Here is a 23,281-nt window from a genome sequence, read left to right on the forward strand (position 1 = left end):
TAATCAGCTTCATTACCTCCTGCCACCACCAGAGGGAGCCCGGAAAGAGAACTCACAACTCCTCTGTCAGCACAACCAGCTCCCTCACTAGAAACCAGAGGCAGACCAGAAAATGAGTTCACAACAATTCACCTCATTCTACTTAATGTGCTTCTGATTAGGTGATCATCTGAACCAAATCGTATTTAACAAAGGAAAATATAAAAACCCTGCTGTGGTGTTCACAATCCTCTTGCAATAGTAAAAGCAGGATGGCAAAACAAGTGCTACTAATATCCCAAAAGTAACAGGAATTAAAAAATAACTTTTAAACGTGCCAAAGGAGTTGAAAAGAAAAGTCTTGAGTGAGAAAAAGAAGGGCTCAATTCTGGCTTTACTAGCAGAGGGATACAGTGAGTGTCATGATGCCTCCGTCCTTAAAATTTCTAAGATGGCAGTCCATTACAACAAGGTCAAGCAGCAGAATTGGGGACAACAAAGCTACCAACCGGCAGAGGGCGAAAACGACACTCCACTGACTGAGATGACCGGCATCTTATTCGAATGTTACTCAGCAACCGCAGGATGACATCAAGTGACCTACAAAAGGAATGGCAGCTGAGTTGAAGTGCACGGCAAGAACAGTTCGTAACAGGCTGCTAGAGGCATTACAGAATGCTGTAGATAAGCCCCTAATGGCGGTGGCCGCATGTTATAGTTGAAAGAATAGGTGACAGATTCTCTTTAAATGGAACCTGTCTCCTCACTCAGCAAAGTTCCTTGGCAAAAAGCTGTCATTGTGTCAGCAACAATGCAATCTAAGTATTAACATCACTCTAGCTACATACAAGACTCATTCCATGACAACATAAGGGTTATTACAGGAGACAAAGTAATATTCTAGAAGAAAATAGAAAATGTGATGTATTATGTGACTTCTCAGAGAGTCAGATATATTTTATATAAGGGAACAGCTGAATGGTTATTTCAGAATGCAATGCTTAAATGTACCCTGACTTAGGGATTTTACAAGTGGTTAAAAAAATCACAGCAGTTTCTAGGTCATTCTGATTAAAATACAGTATCTCATTGATTTTCACATCACAGCAGCCTGAAATTCTGGTAGACTCTTAAGAGATAAAGGAAACCAAGCTGCATTGTGAATAGATAGAAGCCACATAGCTATAGACAAGTTGTTGGCTGTGGCCTTTTGATCTGACAGTAATTACTGTATGTGTGACAAGTGAAAGCAGCACGGCGTGAGCTCTAGGACATTGCAATGATTGTTAAGTGGTCTTTGTTTCAGGAGTTACAATAGCACCTGAACAATTTGCCGGGCATTATAGCTTAATACGACAGGGGTCCCGATATCTGGGTATCGATAAACAAGACAAAAGATATTATTAATATTTTAAAACTAGACTCACATAAGAAGTTTTAATGCAGCTAGGTGTCTTTTTCCTGCTTCTTTTTCTTCTGTAATTTTCCTGTGACCTCTACTGTCTACCCCATAAGTCCCACTGTTCTCAATTAGAAGAGGCCAGGGTGAAATTTTGCTGCTGCAAGCACTTGCCTTGTAAATCTTGCAGCGTACGAGAGTACGTCCAAGGGTTTAGTGCATACATTACAATAGTTTACCGTAAATGTAAGCTTTCCGTAGCTTATACCCTGCTTTATGATGACATAAATATTCAAAGCACACTATGGTCAAAAATATGTAGAAATCTGACCATCAGATCTATATGAGCTTTTTTTAACTACCCTTTCCAAAATCACAGATGGTGAAAGGAATGGTGTAGTGGTTAGACAAAAAGATGAGCCTCGCTTCAGGATGGACTGTAATAAACACGACCAAAAATGAGAATGAACCACAAAAACACTGAGTGTATGTTTATGTTATGCTTGTTTTTATGTATTATTTTGTAAAATGTAGAAAAACTACAGTAACAATTCTGAAAGAATTTACATATACTGCATATTTTTAATGATAGAAAATGCACAGGAAAAATTGAAGTTCAGTTTTCTTGAGCACGGTGGAAGCATCTGATTAGGTTTTGAAAGATTCAGAGGACATGGCGTTATGCCTCATTTAGAAGTCATTTTTTTATCTCATATGTGAAAAAAATTGACAAATTTTCATTAGTATTTTGTTTTAAATTTGTATTGGAGTTTGGTAGGTGTGTCCATTTTTACAATAAGTGCTTCAACGATGATTTTCTAGTATGCCAAACAGACAAAATTAAATTGTAAAGCTTCTCCTACCTGATTCACTGCACTACAAAACCCTACCCTGGATCTCCGTAGCAGTATGTAGTATCCACGTTGAGGTGGCCAACAGGAAGGAATATTTCAGGAAGCAACAGATTTTCTAACATTAAGACCATTGCGGTAAATTCTTGGCATATCTTTTCAAGGAGCTATAGTCACTAATATAATTGAGGTAGATGGTACTGTTACTACCTCCCCAGAGCATATTCTGAAGGCCATTCATTATTTACTATCAGGATCTCTACAGCTCAAGCACGCTAAAAGCACATCAGGAGGCTCGTCAGAATCTCCCATGTATTACACTACCATCTCTAACGGAAGAACTGCAGACCTTCTTAGGAAAAAACGGACATATCAACGGGTGAGTCACACGGACACACGGTCCGTGGAAACGCACTGACGTGCACAGACCCATTCACTTCAATGAGTTTACGAGTGTGTTTCCGGTATGTGTGAAAACTGTCACCACACGTACCGGACACACTGACCTATGAAATCGGCCAAATATTTACTTTGACCCATAGATTTGTATGGGTGATTTTGATCTGTGACTCTAATAAAAACTAAATTTCTTGTTTATTTTTTTGCGGATATACAATCCGCTAAAAAACACACACACATAAGGAAAAGACCATTATGGGTAAGTGTCTAGTGTCTAGTGATTGTCTAAACGCTGTGTCTAATATCATGTCCTCACTATATCTGAAACTGAACCTGTCAAAGACTGAACTCCTGGTGTTTCCTCCCTCTTCTAATGTACCTATAACCGACATTGCCATTTCTGTGTGTGGTTCCACTATTACTCCCCAGCAACAGGCCCGCTGTCTTGGAGTCATACTTGATTCCGAGCTTTCCTTTGCCCCCCACATTCGATCACTGGCTTGCTCTTGTCATCTGCACCTCAAAAACATTTCTAGAATCAGAACTTTTCTTACTTTTGACTCTGCAAAAACTCTTACTGTTTCTCTTATTCACTCTCGTCTCGACTATTGTAACTCTCTTCTAATCGGTCTCCCTCTTACCAAACTCTCCCCTCTCCAATCTGTCTTGAATGCTGCAGCCAGGATCATATTCCTCACCAATCGTTACACCGATGCCTCTACCTTGTGCCATTCATTACACTAGCTACCCGTCCACTCCAGAATCCAGTACAAACTTATTGCCCTCACCCACAAAGCCCTCCATAGCTCAGCACCACCTTACATCTCCTCCCTTGTTTCAGTATACCACACTACCCGCACCCTCCGTTCTGCTGATGACCTGAGGTTAGCATCCTCAATAGTCAGAACCTCCCACTCCCGTCTCCAAGACTTTACACGTGCTGCGCCAATTCTTTGGAATGCACTTCCCAGGTCAATACGATTAGTCCCCAATCCCCACAATTTTAAGCGTGCCCTGAAAACGCATTTATTCAGACTGGCCTATCGTCTCAACACATTAACCTAATCTATCCCTGTGTGGCACAGCCAAAAGTTTTACCATAACCAGGTTCCCCGCATCATGTTCCCACATGCTTTATGCATCCATCAGCCCTCTGTTTGGACCAGCCATAATGTTAAGTGTGTAACAGTACAGACACAATCAGGGCAACTGTTACCACCCACCTTTCGTGTCTCCCTTTTTCCCTCATAGACTGTAAGCTTGCGAGCAGGGCCCTCATTCCTCTTGGTATTTTGTTATAATCTACTGTATGTGATTATTGTTATGCTGTAATGTCTTTTGTCTGTACAAATCCCCTCTGAAATGTAAAGTGCTGCGGAATATGTCGGCGCTATAGAAATAACATTTATTATTATTATTATTATTATAAGTGTCCATCCGTTGACAGCACACATAGAACACATAAATAAATTGCAGACGTCGTTTAGAGGCCTTACAATCGGTGGTGTTTTGTAGCAGTGCAGGGGCGATGGCTCATGAAAAGATATGTAATTGGGTGACATTACTGTAGAATTGGTACTGGAAGTCAAATCTGCTGAAAATTCATTTAGGATATACTGCATGTCTTTTTGGTGTAGGGCACATCATGTCACGGTTACCATATTCATAGTACAGATCACAAAACATTAATGATGTTTATATTTACATGCTATTAAAAAAGCCCATAAAGTGCGCATCCACTAATCAGCAGAGTGCTGGTAAACTCTCAATAACTCTCCTTACTGACAGGACTCTGCATAGTGATGCTTTGTTCGTTGCAGAACAGGTAAAGGTGTTGTCCGGTATTTATATTAATGATATATTGTTATGACACATTGTATGGAACCATGCTGCTCCAACGCAGCACATTGTGCACAGGTATATCCAGCTGCTGCGGGAGCTGCAAACAGCTGATCACTGGGGTCCAACAGCTGATGCGTGGGGGGGCTTGAATTTCCACTGTACAACAAGGATAGACAATCAGAATTTAAGCATTGGCCAACCACTTTACGGCTATGTTCACAAGCTGCATTTTTGCTGAGTTTTTTAAAGCCAAGTTTTAACTGCGTTTAAGTTGCTTACAAAAAGCAGGTTTTGACTAGTTTTTGTTGCATTTTTGCTTAGTTTTTGCTGCGCTATTGGTGCATTTTTTTTTACTATGTTTTTGTCAGGGTACATTTGTCTCTTGTGCATGCTGATAAAGTTTAGTGCATAAAAAAATCTGATTAAACGAAAAACGCAGCAAAACCTGATACCTGCGTTTTTTTGCATACTTCTGAGGCTATGTGCACACGCTGCGGTTTTTGCTGCGGTTCCGCTGCGGTTTTGGCCGCAGTAGTTCTGCAGATAGTGTACAGTAGCATGTTATCCTATGGGATTTACAATTTTCTGTGCACATGCTGCGGATTTTTAACTGCGGAAAAGCTGCGGTTTTGAATCCGCAGAAAGAAATGACATGTCAATTCTTTTCTGCGGATTCTGCTGCGGTTTACCATCTCCTCCATTGTAGTAGAGGTGATAAACCGCAGGCCAATCCACAGGTAAAACCGCAGGTCATTTTACCTGCGGTTCCGCAGATAAAAAATCCGCAGACCAATCCGCAGCGTGTGCACATAGCCTTACAGCTTTTTTGCACTACTCATTGCTTTCAATAGGTGAAAAACGTTGCAAAAATGCTGAAAGAAGTGACATGCTGCATTTTGCAAAAAAAACAAGCGCTTATGACAAAACAGTCAGGAAAAAAAACAACGTGTGTGAATGAGATTTTTGAAATCTCATCGACTTTGCTGGTACTGTGAAGCGAGGCTGAAAATTTGCATTAAAAAACGCTGCAAAAATGCAATGTGAGAACATAGCCTAATAGAAAAAACTACTTCCTTCTCTGCTTGTCTTGGATGAAGCCGAGCTACAAAATCAGTATGGCAGAATAGTTGATAAGAGGAAGTATGAAGAGAATTTATTATCAGCTGATAGAGAGGCCATCTTCAGAAACGATTAGCAGCAGCACCAATTTCACACATGGAAGCAATAATCAATAAAAAAGGGAATTTATTATGCTTAATACACTGTAGATTACATTATGCCATCTTTTACCAGCCTTTAAGGACATTTTGAATGAAGATTAGTCATAGGATGACCTTTCGGTGATGTTTGTACTGTTTTTCTTCTCTAAACACAACTGTACGACTTACTAATTTATCACGACAAAAGCAAAAAAATATATATATTTTTTGTAACTTACCAGCTGTCTTAAATCTCATAATTTCACATCTGGAAATGTTTCATAAATATATTTTGATCTTGGATGACAGTTTGTAAGTCTGATAAAAACAAAACAAATTGCAATTAATATTATTAAAAGCAAAGTAAAAAAAACTGCTCTATACATCTGACAATCTTGACTAGTACAGAACTAAACATGTACAGCACAATTAGATCTAAAATAATACACAAGATGGCATTATCTACATCTTATATGTTAAACCAATTACTTCTGACACATGGTCTGGCAATGAATTTTCAAAATGCAGAAAGGAAAAGCTAGTTCATAGAAAACTTAAAATTAAATCTGTCAGCAGGTTTTACTGTGTAATCCGAGAGCAGCATGGCGTAGAGACAGAGATAAAAAGGGGGGAAGCCAGCACTTCCTAGGGTCAGAACACAATACATAAAGTGCATATATTTTTCGGACTATAAGACGCACCGGACCATAAGACGCACCCCAATTTTCAGAAGGAAAATAGTGAAAAAAATAATAATGTGTCAAATGGGGGTTCATCTTACAGTCCGAATTCAGCTTACCTTGGAAGGGATCCGGCATGGGTGGAGGAGTGGTCACAGGGGTCATTCAGTGGTCCAGGTTCATGCGGTGGTGGCTCTGTGCTGGGGCAGGTTGGTTGTGCTGGAGCAGCTGGGCTGTACTGGGGCAGCTGGGCTGGGCTGTGCTGGGGCAGGTGGGCTGTGCTGGGGCAGCTGGGCTGTGGCAGCTGTGCTGGGGCTGGGGCAGCTGTGCTGTGCTGGGGCAGCTGGGCTGTGCTAGGGCAGCTGTGCTGGGGCTGGGGCAGCTGTGCTGTGGCAGTTGTGCTGTGCTGGGGCAGCTGGGCTGTGCTGGGGCAGCTGTGCTTTGCTGGGGCTGGAGCAGGTGGGCTCTGTGGGGTGAGGGTGGTGGCTCTCTGTGCTCCGATGCAGGGGCATCTCGTTGCCGAGATTTGAATCTCGTCCCCCGAGAACTCGGGACGAGATCTGAACCTGCGCATGCGCCGTCCCCGGACCGGCGGCCATCTTCCCGGCGTCCATGTTCCCGGAGGCCACCGCAACATGGCGGCAACCGGCAAGGGATGTGCGGGGGCCTCCGGGCTTGGAGGAAATGCCGGCGGAGCCACCGCCCCTGCACCGGAGCACAGAGAGCCGCTACCCCTGCACCGGAGCACAGCCTGCTCCCACCACCGCACTACAGAGTCCCAGCCTCCGGAGGTTAGTATATTTCAACCATAAGACGCACCCCCCACTTTCCCCCAAAATTTTGGGGGGAAAAAAGTGCGTCTTATGGTCCGAAAAATACGGTAATTTCTAACTGTACTTTAAAATGAGACATTTAGCAAACAATTGATCAATTCTTTGAACCACCCTGCCACACCAAGGCCTTCTCATATGGGGCAGTCCTACTCTACGTTTTTTATATTCGCTGTGCCACTGCAGCCTCCTAAATGTATTAAAAGCAAGACCATATTAAATGTTAAATGTACCTGAAGCATTTCTGAATCACTCCCATGGCGCCAGAAAGGCGAGCGCAGATAAAGGCCGACCAGGTCCTGACATGGATATTTCAGATCTGACCTTCACACTGCCAATCCAGCAACTATAGATGAAGGGTGAAACAGGCCCAGACACAGGTGCATAATCAAATAGAGCCTGGGGCAGGGTAGGGCTGCTGTATGATTGTACTGGAGCCTAGATCAATCACAATAAAGACAGATAGAATGGCGTGCATAACCCAGTGCACACGGCAAAAAGTGCTGGTCAGCCACAAACCAATATCTGTTTGGCCTTTATCTGTGCTTGCCCTTCTGGCACCATGAGAGTGATTCAGAAATGCTTCAGATAGGCTTCAGTCTTGCTTTTAATACATTTAGGAGGCCATAATGGCACAGCGAATATAAAAAACGTAGAGTAGGACTGCCCCATATGAGAATGCCGTGACATGGCAGGGTGGCTCAAAGAATTGATCAATTGTTTGCTAAATGTCTCATTTTAAAGTACAGTTAGAAATCAATATGTGCATATGCACCTTATGTATTGCGTTCTGACTATATGCAGTGCTGGCCCCCCCCCTTTTATTTGATATTGATTTGTGGCTGACCACCACTTTTTGCCGTGTGCGCTTGGTTATGCACGCCATTCTATCTGTCTTTATTGTGATTGATCTAGGCTGCTGTACACGCATACAGCAGCCCTACCCTCCCCAAGGCTCTATTTGATTATGCACCTGTGTCTGGGCCTGTTTCACCCTTCATCTGTGGTTGCTGGTTTGGCAGTGTGGAGGTCAGATATGAAATGTCCATGTCCGGACCTGGTCGGCCTAGCAATTTTTGGTAAGATTTATTATGGGTGTTTCTATATTCTTATATTCTCTATGAGTGTGACATCTGATGAAATCTATGTTGAATGTTTATGATTAGTTACCCACTTGCTACTACTATTTCTTGTAGATATTTGTTCTGGATTTCTACTACTTTGTACTTATATACACATATGCACTTTGTTCTCCCCTATTTACCTGTTCCCTTCTATGTAATGATTTATTATAAAGTATAGATTTTTATTAGCTGTTCGATCTTATTGGTCGCTTTTTTCTTGTTTTTCTATGCTATCATAGCTATTGGTCCTTGAATTTGTCCTTGTATTTTTGTACTTAAAATGTTTTATATACCTCATATTTTGACACTATTGGTATAATAATGCTGCATTATTCATTGCCGAGTATTATCTTGACTGTCAGTGTAATGTATAGTGAACTGTACATATACCCTCCAATCAAGTAGAATGGGCATGATGTCCTTCCGTAATGATAGGAAGTCAGGCTCTACATATGAGACTTTATATTTTTGGGTCTTGTTTTTGGAATACCACCGCTATCCCACTACACTCAACTCAGTGACTTTCCATAGCCGCTTCCTATAATTTTGAAAGGACATCTTGCTAATTCTGCTCATAGCCTTACGGTGGTTAGAATTTTTGTGCCTTCTTGGTGTTCAGTCCCTCCAAGTAATGATTCTATCTGCACCAATATTGTCCTGTGGCTTCCCACAGATTGACTGTAGAAATCATGCATGTGGTGTTTAAGCCAAACTAGTAGTGGTGGAGTTCAAAGGAAAAAGAAAATATACTGCTCAAAAAAATAAAGGGAACACTTAGCCAGTGTCGAACTGGGGTGCCAAGGGCCCACCAGTAACATTGACTTTGAGGGGCCCACTTTTCACTTGCATACGAATAATACACTACTCTCCTTCACAAATTGACCTATATCTCTATATAATAATAAACTAGGTAGTTTGGTTAATGAATGATGAGATGCTGCTTTTTCTGTACAGAGTGAATCAAGTGAATTATGCCAACTACTGCCCATATAGTGGGGATGGGGGCCCAGAGTGCACAGGGGCCCACAGGGGGATTCCCCTGTTACCCTTTGGGCCAGTCCGAGCCTACACTTAACCAACACAATGTACTAGGATGTGCTCTTTTTTTTTGAGCAGTATATAAAGGATGGCTCAAGAACTGCATGAAAAACTACAAGTATGATTCCAGCCTACAGAATTGTAAAGGATGGATGACAAGTAATACGTTCGCATTAGGCGTCCTTGTTCATCATCAACTTTTTTTTTCTCGGAGCCTAAGGCGATATTTTTTTTCACCCCACACGCTGTTGCACAATGCAGCAATTTGGCTTTCAGATACACAATGTAATATATTTTCCATACAGTGTTACAAGTCCATTTAATTGAGAATGTAAGCTTCTGCTGGTTGTCTCCCACGTGCATACCTGGAATAATTCATCTTCATTTGGTCAATTACTGTAATACACACATATAGTTACATGCAATTCCTATTCACAAATGAATGCGGAAGCTAAAAATAAACACTGACAGGAACAAGCGAAATATTGAAGCCAACCGGCTTGTCCTGGTCCCAAGAAGGCTTAGCTCTTTCACTGTTTACAACGCAATGATCTCACAGAAAAGTCTGCATGCATTGCAGTTTATGATTTTGATTCCGAGCACATATTTCCTCTTTCTAAATGACTCCAAACCTGACACATTTGCTGTGAGAAATGTAAGTCTGTCTCCTGCATTTGAGCCCATGCGGAGTGGTACTATTTAGGTTGCTTAGCAACCATCAGACGGCATGTCAGAGAGCACGGAGAGCTGGTGGAACAAGACTGGGGGATCGAGAACGTATTATGCATTGTTCGAACCATTTCCTTCCAGCCCACTGCCTGTGTCCCACTCACCCGTTCCAGCAGTGAGGCGCAGGCTTGTCAAACGGGAATATGTGAGATCAGATGTCAAACTTAAGATGTGGTAGAGACGAGGAGCCATAATGGTGTCACCGAGGACCAAACGTTTCCCTTATTCACTGTTTGCTGTTGTAATACTATGGGGGAATCAGTGAGCTAGAAATAACAATTCAATGAACGCTTTGCCACACTTAATTTGTAAAATATACAATGGGGAAAAAAAAGTATTTAGTCAGACACCTATTGTGCAAGTTCTCCCACTTAACAGATGAGAGAGACCTGTAATTTACATCATAGATAGACCACAACTATGAGAGTCAAAATGAGAAAACAAATCCAGAAAATCACCTTGTCTGATTAGGCAAGATTTATTTTGCAATTTATGGTGGAAAATAAGTATTTGGTCACCTAAAAACATGCAAGATTTCCGGCTCTCACAGACCTGTAACTTCTTTAAGAGGCTCCTCTGTCCTCCACTCATTACCTATAGTAATAACACCTGTTTGAACTTGTTACCAGTATAAAAGACACCTGTCCACAACCTCAAGCAGTCACACTCCAAACTCCACTATGGTGAAGACCAAAGAGTAGTGATGTCATTGCGCCCGCTGAGGTGTTTGTGTCAGGGATGTCAGACGCTGACAGGGGGATGATGGGAGAAGGAACGTAAGGGCCCCGTCACACATAGCGATGCACCAGTGATCCCGACAATGATATTACCTTCTCAGGATCGCTGGTGTGTCGCTATATGATCGCTGGTGAGTTGCCAAACAGGCAGCTTCACCAGCGATCAGCACCAGCGTCAGGAGGGTAACAAGCGACGCACGTCGCTTAGTTACCCACTGTGTACCTTAGTTACCAGCGCGCTGGTGCAAGGAGCTGGTAACTAAGGTACACATCGGGTTTCTAAACAGCGCGCGGCACTTAGAAACCCGATGTGTACCTTGGTTACCAGCTCCCTGCAACAGCACGCTGGTATCTAAGGTACACATCAGGTTTGTAAGCGCTGCGCGCCACTTAGAAGCGCAACGTTTACCTTAGTTACCAGAACGCTGATCGCTGGTCTCCCGCCTGTCACACGCAGTGATGCGTGCTGGCCAGCAGGAGACCAGCAATCAAAAAAATGTCCTGGCCATTCCAGGACAATCAGCGATAACCGGCAGGAGGGCCAGTCGCTGGTCAGTGTCACACACAGCGATCTCGCTGGTGAGATCGCTGTTGCATCACGGGGGCTTTACACTCCTCTCATCGATGCGGTCAGCTGTATTGGCATCCAGCCAATACAGATGAATCTTCAATGACGGACGGGGGGCCTACTGCTGGGGATCCCACTGCTGGCCCCAGGCATACCCACCTGCTCAGGGGCCCCATAGGAGCCGGGTGGCAGAGCAGGGAGACAGATTCTCCCTGCTCTGCCATAGAATGGAAATGTATCAGTTACAGTAGTGTAGCTCCGTGTGGGTCCCCTCAGAGCGCTGGGCTCTTGACGACTGCCCCTTCTGACCCCCCCCGATAGCTACGCTACTGGCACCATGTTAATTCTTTGAGTGTTCTCCGTTTGTTAACTATTATTGGGTCCTTTAAAGGTGCACTGTAAAAAAATTGGGACAAATAAAAACAGTACAAGAAAACTCAGTTTCCCAATGAGCTTTTTCTGGCAACAAGGGCTCTCCCACCCATATCTTTTCTCTATAAATTAAATTATAACTAACACAAAAATACTGATTATCCTTCTTCTACTAACCGCTTCATGGGTTCCGATCCCAAGAAGCGGTTAAAAGAAGGAAAAATGGACTGAACACGTGCACCGCAATTTCATTTTTACATTGCTATGTAATATGTTCATTTCTGTGACAGTTTTGCGGGTTAGGCAGGCTTTAAATGGAATTGCCAGAAAAAGACATACAGTATACGATAAGAGTACATCTTCATGTAGCATAATGTATATGATTTATGCAACATAAGAATATAAATAACTCTGTAGGTTCTAAAATGTATGCAGATTTTTCCACTGTGTGTAACTAAAAGCCTCATTCACTGGCATTATGCTGACATTTGTTGTAGATTTTTAGTATAAAACATTCACTAAAAATCTGCCATGTCTGAAAGTGGCACTCAAATGTTAATAAATAATGTATTTTAGCCAAACTTTTAGAAAGCCACAAATATTAAGTGAGGAAGTGAGAATGTAGTCTGCCGATGCATAACTGATTCATTATTAAAGGGGTTGCTGGGTCTAAAATGGTAAGTCTGTAGTTACTCTGTGTGACTGCAGATATTTGAAGCCCCCCACCACACGCACTGTGGGTGTGGAGAATTCGATGAATTCTGAGCCCTGAACAGTGGTGAAGTATGTGATGTGCATATTCCCGGCCAGAAGCTTTCTAGTAGGCGCGCCATCGCTCCATACAAGTGTACTGAGTGAGGCCACGCCCACTGGACGGACACGCCCACAAGATAGCTTGTGCGTCTCAGTATGCATATCGCATATAGAGCAACTGAAAACTGTTCAAGGAATCCACATAGGGTAATTTCTTCACTATTTACAAATTGCCAAAGACAAATGAACCCAAACTAAAGACTTCTAAAAAATAACCTTTATGTGATAAAACACTGGTGGTAGTCAGGCAATACTGGGACACATTTATCCAAGACCTATAGTCAGCGAGATGTTACTTATGGGTCAGAGGTGACTAATCACTGTTGAGATACAATTACCCAGGTAAATAATCATCCTCTCAGTGATATCACCTCTCTATAATGGTCTGTCCCTGCTGGGATACAGTTACAAAGGCAATTGCTAGTCCTCTCTGTAAATCACCTCATGTGACTAATAGTTCATCTATTATAGCATAGTGTGGCTGCGGACCAACACTTTTAATTGCTTTATAACTTTTCTAGCCTCGATACCCCTGAAGACGACAGTATGGTGAAACATGTTGGGGAGGCTATTGGTTGGCTATTACATTTTAATAGCACTGGCTGGTTAGGTAGTGAAAGCTACAAAGCAATTAAAAGTGGTGGTCCGCAGATACACTATGGTATAATAGGTGAATCATTAGTCACTATCCAAGAAGGATTGGTCAATACACCTTACATAATCCCTTGGTAATGTAAGGCGTCTGGGCATTATATCCCAGCAGTGATTCGTCACCACTGATCCATAAATAACACCTCCTTGATTTTGGATAAATGTGTCCCAGTAACTACTGACTACAGCCAACTACTGTGTTTTTTAAATACACATCAACTCTACTATTACAAACAAAGGGGAGAACCCCACAGTGTAACCCTCTCTAGCAGGTCTTAAAATTAGCAAAATAAATAAGGGTACAACAGGTGAAAGATTAAAAAGAAATCAGCCCCTAATCTGTTCACATTGTATATCCCGAGCTTGTTATGAAGCCCTAATGTGGTTCCTTCATTTTAGTGATCATTCCTAGCTCCCCCCAAGAACTGACCCCAACTACGATCACCTAATCAAATCGAAACCCCAATTTCCCTCCTAATATATTTATTTTTAAATTCATATACCCCAGAGCAAAATGTTGCAGTTGACAAGTCCTTGATGAGTTTCAAAGGCAGCATGTCATTCCACCAATTCATCCCCTCCAAGCGAGGGACCAAGCTTTACAAGAAATGTGCAAGAGCGCTACATGATATACATCTATAATTTGCGAAGGTAGGGACCACCAAATTAACCCACCAAACTGCCCCCAGACAATTGGCGTCCCAGGTCTGGGAACTAATGACGCCCTTTCTTTATCAAGGGTACCACATGTACACAGACAATTACTACAAGAGTATCCCCCTATACAAATCCCTGCTTGCTGCAAATACGGGGCCTGTGGGACAGACCCAAAAAAATGAGTATGTTTTCCGTCGCAATTGGTGTCCAAACATTTGGAGAAGGAGGAGTCCTTCTCATTTGCAAGTGACCAACTTCTTGCAGTGAAGTGGAATGACAAGAAGGATGTCTACATGCTGACCACGCTGCATGCTTACACCACTGTGATGGTCAGAGACTTGGGCACCACCAGAGAGAGACAAGCAAAAACCGGTCTGCAACACAGACTATAATAAATTTATGGGAGACGTTGATTTGTCAGACCAGGTACTTCAGTCACACCTGGTGAAGCAGAAGACCAGGGCCTGGTATAAAAAAGTAGCAATCTGCCTCATCCAGATTGCTATCTCTAACAGTATTGTCCTTTATAGTCACAAGGAGCACTCAGTTTTCCCCAGTTCCAGGAGAAAATTGTTGAGTGTCTCCTATTTGACTCAACAGCACAGTAGGCAGTCTTCAAGTCAGAGGATGTCCAGAGACTATCAGAGTGACGTTTTATTTACTTATCCCTGCCACTCCCACCCAACAGTGTCCCCCAAAAAAGATGGTTTGTAGGAAGCACAGTAGAAGGAGTGATTCCCGGTATTATTGCCCCATGTGCTCATCACAAACAGGCCTTTGTATCAAACCCTGTTTTGAAATCTACCACACAACTTCCCATTATTAAATTGGCATGAATAAGACCAAATTGTGTGGGCCCCAGTAGAGAAGAAATTTTTATTTGACAAGTAATAAAAAGAATATTATTAACAATTATTATTAGCACATTTACCCCATTTTGCAATTAATTCAAGGACTTGATCACTCACATACCAAACTATTACTCAAATTCTTGTTCATATGCCCTCGTCTGTATACACCAGAATCTGGACCCCACAAATGTTCTTGAAAAAAGTCAGGTCATCTGACAATTCATTGCAGGACTTGATCATCACATAAACATTTTTGAATTCAAAGTCCAGAAATAGAAGGCGAGCACCATCACAATAGTCCACACATCCGAACCATTATACGTGTATAAAAGAGACACAGCCGGCAATACAACTGTTTTACCCTTAGGTGCACAATCAAGGAAAATGAGCTAATCCACACCTGTGGAAGCGCCTTTGCTGCACGAAACGATCATCGTTGCTATTTCCTTTTTGCACCCGTTCTCCCGCTGATATGCTTTTACAATAAAGCCTTCACTACACTACCCGGTGAGTGCCGTTCTGTTCTACAACTTTTTGCTATAAACATTTTTGACCATTCATCTTAGTTTGCCTGTTTTTACGACTATGTTTTGTTACGCAAAAAATTGTTTTAATTTATATTACTTATTTATTATTTATATGGGTGATACAAGCATGGTCATGTTATTGGAGGATCTCTAATAATGAGGCTGTTCAGTACTTATATAGTATGGGCTTTACTGCATGGTTCTTGCAGCACCTCCAGTACCAGACAATACTTTATGGATTCTGTAGGGGATTGGTTGTTTTGTGCACATAGCGGTTCCTACCTTGGCGGGTGGGAGCTTGCTATGGTGTACCACGTCTATTGGCACATTCGTCTCTCAAATAGGGATTGATGGCGCTAAATAGACGCTGTACGACTAGTGTCTTAAAGATAAACCTGTAATTCCAGCCCTGCTGTTGTTCTTTCATCTTTGGAACAAACTCAGGTTTGCCGCATAGTTGGCTGCATTTTCCTCCACATTTTGCCCTTTATTTCAGTACAGTTTATTCTTCCTGTTACAATATAAACAATGGCAGGACTACTGTTTTGTTAGCAAGACCAAGTTTCATAATCAGCAAATGTGTTTTGGAGGCATGTCTCCTTCTGTGAGTAATAATTCCTAGAAGGATTTTCTTGTTTGGTTGCTGTAGCTCTGTGGTCCGCACCCCTGCATAGTGTCCCGTTCTGTCACTAACGCTGACTTACTCACCGCCCCAGCCCGCGGTGCGATTCCCAGAGTGATCCAGTCCGTGCGTTCTTCCTCCTCTGTCCACACTGCACTGTGTCTCAGTTGCGTGATTAGGGTGCGGGTGTGCATGCTCCCATTCTTAAAGGGGCAGCGTGCACATGGTAAGTGATCCCTGCAGGTGTTGGGAAGAATTTAATAAAATGTGCATTCACCTGCAAGGTGTCTCCCAGCCAATAAATAATACTTTCCTTATTGGGAGGTGCCTGAGCCACTCCTATAGTTTTATTAGGTGGTTTGGGGTAACTGTATGCTGCTCGGTCCTCTTCCCAAGTCTGATACTTTCCTGTATTCCTGTATCACATATCCTGAGTACCCGTGAGTCCGCCATAGTTAGCCCTTGTTTCCTGTGACTGCTTTGGTAGTGTCCATACCCCGTGGCCTCGTTGGCGGTACCTATCTGTCACTCTGGGGGCTAAATACCCGGAGCAGAACTGTAAACTGATCCCTATGGCCACCCAGCCTGCACAAGGAGAACCTGTTTCTATGGCCGTCCTGTGTGAATTGGCCCAAGAGATCGTCCTGTGTGTACTGTTCCCGAGGGGCCGTTGTGTCCGAACTTGTCCCTAGAGGCCTTCCTGTCTGAACTTTCCCAAAGAGGCTGTCCTGTCTGAACTTTCCCAAAGAGGCTGTCCTGCCTGAAATTTCCCCAAGAGGCTGTCCTGTCTGAACTTGTTCCAAGTTGCCGCCCTGCTCTGTCTGAGAAGCAGAAGTAGCGTCTCTGCCCTTTGGGATCAGGAGCTACAGCTGGATATTGCACTAGAGTTGCACCTGGCAGCTATCTGCTGCACAAGCCTGACCTCGCCACTAGAGGCTCCAGCAAACACCAAGGTAGCTGCTTAGTCACGCCCCTCTAGGGGAAAGTCCCATCTGTGGCATAGTGGGTCCACAAACCACGTACTTCATCTAGGAGTGTAACAATACAGTAGCTCAATGTCTTTGTAAGCTTTGAATGGGTCCTGGAATTCCATCAATTTTACCCTAAAGACCAAAATGATGCACCATCTATTATTATAGGCACAGCCATATATAGTACTCACATTGGTGCCATATTAGATTAATTTCTGAACATTGAAAAACTACTGCAATAAAATTTGAGCTGCGTTTCAAACTTGTGTTGCATCAACTATATAAAAAATGGTGGTATCAAACTACTCACTACCTCTCTAGATAAATACATTATAACGTATAATTTAGATATTTATGGGGGATTTCTGTTGTTCTTGAACCACCCAGGCTCTGCAAATATTACAATCTATTCCATATAGAAACAAACTTGTGTTCCAAAATTCAAATTGTGCCCCTTCCCTTCCAAGCTGTGCTGTTTGTCTAAACAGAACTTTTTGACTACATGTGAGGTATGGTCGCACTTGTAAACAAGTAGATAACAAACTGTGAGGTTCACTTTTTGGTGTTACCTCTTACAAAAATAAAAAATGCAGGGCTAAAGCAAGATTTTTGTGAAAAAAATTTACATTTTCAATATGAGGTCTAAGGGGCAAGGTTTCTTCTTGTGGAGAGTGACATACCAGCTCAGGCTTGTCAAAGTAAGGAGGCTTATTCGCCGTGCATGCTCCTCTGGGAAATTTAATATGCAAATTGCATCTTCAAAGAGAAAGAGGACTTGAACTCTATAGCACCACCTGTTGGTAGTAGCGATCCTACAGGTTACAATCAACCCTTTAATGAGTCTAAAGGGTCGTTAAAGGGTTGATTGTGAAATATCAGATGTCACTCTGTCACTCCAGCTCTATTTCCCGACCAGCAAAGCCTCCTCCTGCTTGACTGATGGCTCCTTTAATGGAATTCACACAGCAAAGAGGCTGTCAGTTAAGCAGGAGGATGCATCGCTGGGTGGGGAATAGAGATGCAGTGACAATGGCTTCAGTTGTACAACAGTCCTTCAGACTCACTTGCACATAAATTCAAAAACTGATTTCTTAGAAACAGAGGAACGGACTGGCCATGTAAAAAGTATTTCTGGACTTGTTTTTAATTGAGGTATATCCGTTGTAGTGTGGCTAATGGTCGCATAGTTGATGGGAGGCATGTGTCACAGAGATGGCTTGTCTGTGTGATGTAACCTGGAGTATTTTTTCTCTAGTGCATGAAAGCACTAAGAGGTTAATTTGTTTCACCTGTGTCCATGTTGCGGGTAGCTATGAGAGATGGGCGGGTCAGGCTACCCACATACCTCACATCTGGGTGTGGTTACAGCCTATTTAATGGAGGTTGTTTTATGTCACTTGGTCTGTGACTGGAGGTATGGAGGCTTCCAGTGTGTTTTGCTGAGACACTGACCTAAGCGGGCGGATCCGCTGTGCTATATGAACTGTTTGTTTTTGTTTGTTTCCATTTTGTGCCACAGAAGGCCATCTTTTGTTTGCTTAATCCTAAGCAGGTTTATGGAGCAAATAAACCTGATGGACACTTTTATGAAAACCGCTTCCTGTGCTTACCTCAACCTGCAGCCGAGTGAGTAAAACCTTACACTGCGTATAACTAGTCTGAGGTATGAAATCCTGCTGACAGATTTCCTGTCAGACCAAGGGTTTGTTTAGACGAGCTGATAATCATTTAAACAATGAACGATACGATAACTCACGACTAGCAAACAATGTCAGACAAGTGTTTTTATAGTATGAGAATCATGAATTTAATGGTTGACTAGCGATCATTACACTGTTTCATCGAACATCATGGACTGTGTTCACAGAGAGAGATAATCTGAAGTGTATTTGTGTTCAACGTTCAAATCCCATAAGTAATACTATTTATTTTGGTTAGATGAATCTATTAAGTATTATACAATCATTTCAGTTGATACTGTACAAAAAATGCAATCAAATAAGTGATAAAATGTTCGATAATTAATTTCACAGTTTCATATGAACAGTCTCATTTGCAATAATAACGATGAACAATAAGACATTAATATGTACTTGTTCCAAGTGCTACTGAACAATTGTCTCAGAACACGATCAACCAATGAACAAAAAACCTATTTAGGATTTGAATCTCCACTTCTCTTTTTTTTACTGGTTTAATAATTGAATGAGTGAACAATCTCCATTTATATTACACGATGTTTGAAAGATGAGCGAGATTTTTTTTACTGCGTAAATGATTTCAGGCAGGATGAACAAGCAGTTTTGACCAGATGGTTCAGTCACTCAACTGTCACGATACTGTAGCAGGATTTTCCAGGGCAATGGGCTTCTTCCCTGTCTCTCAAACTAGGGGGACCCTAGGCTATCCCTGTTCCCCAGATTACCCCTGATGATGGAGATGCTGGGGTGTCATACCTTGCTATGTGCTCCTACTGTGCATGCTGAACTGTTTCCTCCCCCACCCAGGGAGGTATGGGACAGAAGTTTATAGGATAACTCAAACCAGACAGACAGGGAAAACAGACAGGGATAAAAGAAAATTGCAATCATACAAATAAACTCACAACACAAATGAGTGGAAATCAAGGGAACAGTAAGGGGGGAAAACCAAATAGGAAGAGGATTAGGGTAAAACACACAATATCAAATCGACACAGATATCTCCTGAGAACAACACCAACCGACTGCTACTAATTGAGACTACACTTTCAACACTAGACCAGGAAGTTATCACCAGCAATTCTCCAGTGCAATTGGTGACCATAAATGCCTGAGAGAAGTGGCCAACACAGAACAGCTGAGATAATTCTGGAGAACTCCAAGAGACAAACAGAAGAAGAGCAAGGATGACCTACATTGCTAAAAGTAAGGAGAAGCAGTTCTAATAAGTGCAGGAATTTGAGTAACCAGATGCTGCGATCCTCTGGTCCCTCTATGTTGTGGTATCCCCATGACATCAACATTGCACAACTATTGCATATGATGGGTCGTTATCGTTAGAATCGGAAGGATTACCAGCTAGTGTAAATGCGTCTCAAGGTTAAGGTCACGTGAGCATATCTAAATTGTCCAATTTCCATCCACATAAAATGGGCAATTTTTTTTCATCTGTATTGCATCAGTTTTTATCAATCAACAGTTATGAAAATTTAGAAGAATGGATACGTTTTCCTATTAAAGAATTGCAACATATCTGTAAAAATCGAATGCTATATGGATGATCCACATGGGATCCGTTTTTTTTTCCTTTTGCTCCCACATAAATTTGAACATATGAGTTTTATCCGAAAGATGGAAGAGACTAGTGCATGCTGCGATTTTTTTTTTTTTTTCCAAGTGGTCATTTGGGCTATGTAAAAAAAAAAAAAAAAAAATGGTCAACTGAACGTCCCTATTAAACAACATTGGTCCGAGTGCTGTTAGTTGTTTTCATGGATGGCAGAAAATACAGTTTGTGAACACAGCATTAAACTGTATGGTGTAGATAAGTAAGGAAAAGAACAATATATGTCCTACACATATGATTGCAAAGTCTACAATATACTTATAGCAATTTATGCACCTATTGTAAATATTGTTTCTCGGCCACAAGTGAAAGTCATTGGTAATAGATCTATATGAAACCATAGCTACATCATTCTCACCCACAGCTATAAAAAATATGGTAGCGATAATACATTTTTATTTTATCTTTAAAAATTGTCTACAAATAATGACACCAAAGAAAGTGTTTGGTGTTGCAGCATCCATTAAAAAGCGACTCAGCTATGTCAAGTAATTTTCAGCCTTCAATTTACAACCCCTGGCAAAAACTATGGAATCACCGGCCTTGGAGGATGTTCATTCAGTTGTTTAATTTTGTAGAAAAAAAGCAGATCACCGACATGGCACAAAACTAAAGTCAATTCAAATGGCAACTTTCTGGCTTTAAGAAACACTAAAAGAAATCAAGAACAAAAAATGTGGTAGTCAGTAATGGTAACTTTTTTAAACCAAGCAAAGGGAAAAAAAATATGGAATCACTCAATTCTGAGGAAAAAATTATGGAATCATGAAAAACAAACCAACAAAAAACCACTCCAACACATCACTAGTATTTTGGTGCACCACCTCTGGCTTTTCTAACAGTTTACAGTCTCTGAGGCATGGACTTAATGAGTGTCAAACAGTACACATCATCTATCTGGCTCCAACTTTCTCTGATTGTTGTTGCCAGATCAGCTTTGCAGGTTGGAGCCTTGTCATGGACCATTTTCTTCAACTTCTTCCACCAAAGATTTTCAATTGGATTGAGATCTGGACTATTTGCAGGCCATTACATTGACCTAATGTGTCTTTTTTCAAGGAATGTTTTCACAGTTTTTGCTCTATGGCAGGATGCATTATCATCTTGAAAAATGATTTAATCATCCCCAAACATCCTTTCAATTGATGGGATAAGAAAAGTGTCCAAAATATCAACATAAACTTGTGCATTCATTGAAGATGTAATGACAGCCATCTATCCAGTGCCTTTACCTACATGCAGCCCCCCAGTCATCTTTAGAAATCTCACTGGAACAGCACCAAACAAAAGTTCCAGCATCATCACCTGGTCCAATGCAGATTCACGATTCATCACAGAATGCGACTTTCATCCAGTCATCCACAGTCCACGATTGCTTTTCCTTAGCCCATTGTAACATTGTTTCTTTTCTGTTTAGGTCTTAATGATGGCTTTCGTTTAGCTTTTCTGTGTGTAAATCCCATTTCCTTTAGGTGGTTTCTTACAGTTCGGTCACAGACGTTGACTCCAGTTTCCTCCAATTCGTTCCACATTTGATTTGTTGTGCATTTCCTGTTTTGGAGACATATTGCTTTAAGTTTCCGGTCTTGGCGCTTTGATGTCTTTCTTGATCTACCAGTATGTTTGCCTTTAACAACCTTCCCATGTTGTTTGTATTTGGTCTAGATTTTAGACACAGCTGTGAACAACCAACATCTTTTGCAACATTGCGTGATGATTTACCCTCTTTTAAGAGTTTGATAATCCTCTCCTTTGTTTCAATTGACATACCTCATGTTGGAGCCATGATTCATGTCAGTCCACTTGGTGCCACAGCTCTCCAAGGTGTGCTCACTCCTTTTTAGATGCAGACTAACGAGCAGATCTAATTTGATGCAGGTGTTAGTTTTGGGAATGAAAATTTACAGGGTGATTCCCTAATTTTTTTCTCAGAATTGAGTGATTCCATAAGTTATCCCCTATGCTTGGTTTAAAAAAGTAACCATTACTGACTACCACATTTTTTGTTCTTGATTTCTTTTAGTGTTTCTTAAAGCCAGAAAGTTGCCATTTGATTTGACTTTAGCTTTGTGCCATGTCTGTGATCTGCTTTTTTTCTACAACATTAAACAACTGAATGAACATCCTCCAAGGCTGGTGAATCCATAATTTTTGCCAGGGGTTGTACATTAGAAAGCATATGAGACTTCACCAAACAATTCACACATAACAATAAGGCTATCTATGAAATGTATGACACTAACTAATCTCAAGGCCTTTCTAGTAAAAATTACTTTATTAAAATGGTTCCCAATTGGAAAAGATTGGACACATACCAAAATGATGTGGAAATGGCACTAGTCTACATGTTTTGTAGATATCTTTACCACTTGAAAATGTCTGCAAGGAGACACGGGTAAGAAATGGATCTCTATTTATTCATTTTATCACAATTGTAAAGGTTTGTAAATGGTAGCCCAATGTAGAGATCCTAAATATTTATCAAGTTAGAGCTCTGAAGGTATAAACATTGTAAGAAACCTAAGCCATTTATGACTGCTGATACACCTTTTTATGCTGGTCATTGAGGGTCTGTATTCTTTAGCGCAACCTTTCACAGCGCTGATAAATGAAAGAATAGCACTACCCAACATACGAGGGTGCACTGGGTGTCCGCTGTATACTATAGGTGACACCCTACTGCAACTGTATTATTGGGGTTGTTGAACCCCCTTTTATGCTGCTGTCAATAGCAACAGCAGTATCTAGATTTTTAATCTAAGGTAGCCCGCAACAAGGTGATTGTGGGGTGCCAGTGATTCCTATATCAACCTGAGGCCAAGAAATGGGATCTATAGGTGTGTATCAATGTAAAACTGACAGCTAATCGTAGCAATAAACTGAAGTTTCACTGCACTGTACGAATAGCCCTTTTTACGTAGCAACAAAGCACAATGGCATGGAAGTAGAAGGTAAGCTTTTTTTCTTACTTTTTTTTTATTACGCAAGACTGAAAGAGCCTTTTTGGAGAATGATAAAGAAGCCAGTATTGTACTACCACGCCATAGGCAGTTTTGGCATTCAGTAGTCTGAAAAAGATGAGTTGAATCTTTCATAGGAGCAGTAGTAGCAGCCG

At 41.6% G+C, this 23,281-nt stretch overlaps 1 protein-coding gene across 1 annotated transcript in view; it reads right to left on the reverse strand.

Annotated features, from left to right (window-relative positions):
- PSD (pleckstrin and Sec7 domain containing) overlaps window positions 1–23,281 on the reverse strand; it is a 582,815-nt gene that overhangs the window by 549,200 nt on the left and 10,334 nt on the right. The window contains exon 2 of the mRNA XM_073585761.1: window positions 5,909–5,987. The gene's annotated coding sequence lies outside the window, so the exon portion shown is untranslated. The remainder of the gene's footprint in view (window positions 1–5,908; window positions 5,988–23,281) is intronic.

The sequence above is a fragment of the Dendrobates tinctorius genome, unplaced genomic scaffold (assembly GCF_039654945.1).
Source record: "Dendrobates tinctorius isolate UK_male_01 unplaced genomic scaffold, ASM3965494v1 ptg000089l, whole genome shotgun sequence".
NCBI classification, from domain to species: Eukaryota; Metazoa; Chordata; class Amphibia; order Anura; family Dendrobatidae; genus Dendrobates; species Dendrobates tinctorius.